Source organism: Coenobita brevimanus, chromosome 1 (genome assembly GCF_032717465.1).
Source record: "Coenobita brevimanus isolate Jiangsu-jjx chromosome 1, ASM3271746v2, whole genome shotgun sequence".
In the NCBI taxonomy this organism is placed as follows: Eukaryota; Metazoa; Arthropoda; class Malacostraca; order Decapoda; family Coenobitidae; genus Coenobita; species Coenobita brevimanus.
This window is the reverse complement of record NC_136954.1, coordinates 187,452-188,930: the sequence shown is the minus strand read 5'-3', so window position 1 is coordinate 188,930 and position 1,479 is coordinate 187,452.

The following is a 1,479-nucleotide window of genomic DNA, read 5'->3' as shown; positions in this document are numbered from 1 at the left end:
AGGGAAAGAATGTGGAGGTTGGTGGAATCTGCCAGCTTTGGTCAGTCTGGCTGGAGCTGTGACTGGTGAAGGATGTTTACATTTTTTTTATATGATTTTTTTCCTTTTTCTTCCCATTAATTGTTTTTATGCTGATAATATTGACTTTAGCGTGTCTTGCAAACATTCCTGAGTATTTCTAAAACTTACCCATTGATATTTTTCCTGGAGTTTTTAGTGTCATGGCTTATGTGAATGTTGTTTTTCAGGGGTGTGAGTTTGGGGGGAAGGACAGCGTGATGGCAAAAAACTGCATGACATGGAGGTGAAGTAATTTGTGGGCACCTTTCCAGCATCAAGGCATTTAGCTGTACAGGACTACCACCACCACAGCAACCACATCTATCATAGCCACTACTACTGTAGATCTACACTACTGCTGGAGGGGGCATTGAACTGGATACTAATTTGGTCAGTGTGCCTTAAGCTTATCTATTATTTTTTTGTGCATGCTAATTCCATATGGCTTTATATAGCATAAGAGGCTTTTCTAGAGGGGTTAGATATACCTATTAACTTCAATAAAGTGATATCTAGGGCAGGTGGCAGTACTGTCAAAGCAGAGGAAGTGTGGCCATGTGTAGTTTGCATCAAGGGTGTGGGAAATAACTCCATCTTGGTCAGTGTTTGTGATAAGTGGCTGCATAGGAGATATAATGGTGGATCAAGCAGCGTGGAGAGCAGCCATTAGGTGACCAGTGCCGATGCATGCAAGGATATTGGTGCCTCTGATATGATGATACAAATTAAATTCTAAAAATAATTTGGTATAGGAAGTCTCATCTGACATTGATCTCTTGTCCCTTTTCAGTTTGTTTACGGTCAGGTGTACTGTAGTAAGGTTGGGTGGGTAATTTTGAGTAATCAAGGAAACATGCCTTAAGACTCGTCAGATTCTACGTAGCAACCTTGTAAAGTTCCCTAGCCCCTTTCCACTTGGTCAATTGGCAAGTGGTCACATTAGGATAGTAATTTTGACTAGTAACCAAGGAGATTCATTCCTTACTTAAGGCTCAAGATTCCATACAGTAACTTTGTAAAGATCCCTAGCCCCTTTTCAGTTAGTTGATGGTCAAGTGTATTCAGGTTGAGAGGGTTAGTTTGACTATAGGTCTATTACAATAACTAGGTTCATATTTTTCTTTTGTGGGTTATTTCACATAGCTCATTGGTAGAAAGACAGTGGTTTGGCTCTACATTCATCCCATAGCACTTCATGACCAGCCTTAAAGTCTGGTGCTTGTCTAGTAATAAAATTTAGCATTTAAGATGGAGGGATGCAAATTTTAGACTAGGTTAGAGTAAAATGAGTATAGTAACAATAGACTCGTTCCAAACTCCTGGCTAAGGCTTATTAAAGTCCATGTAACCACATCTTCATGTCAGTTGTGGGATTGAGCCTTTGTTAGAAAATTGGCTATGGGAGCAAGAATATTTGGC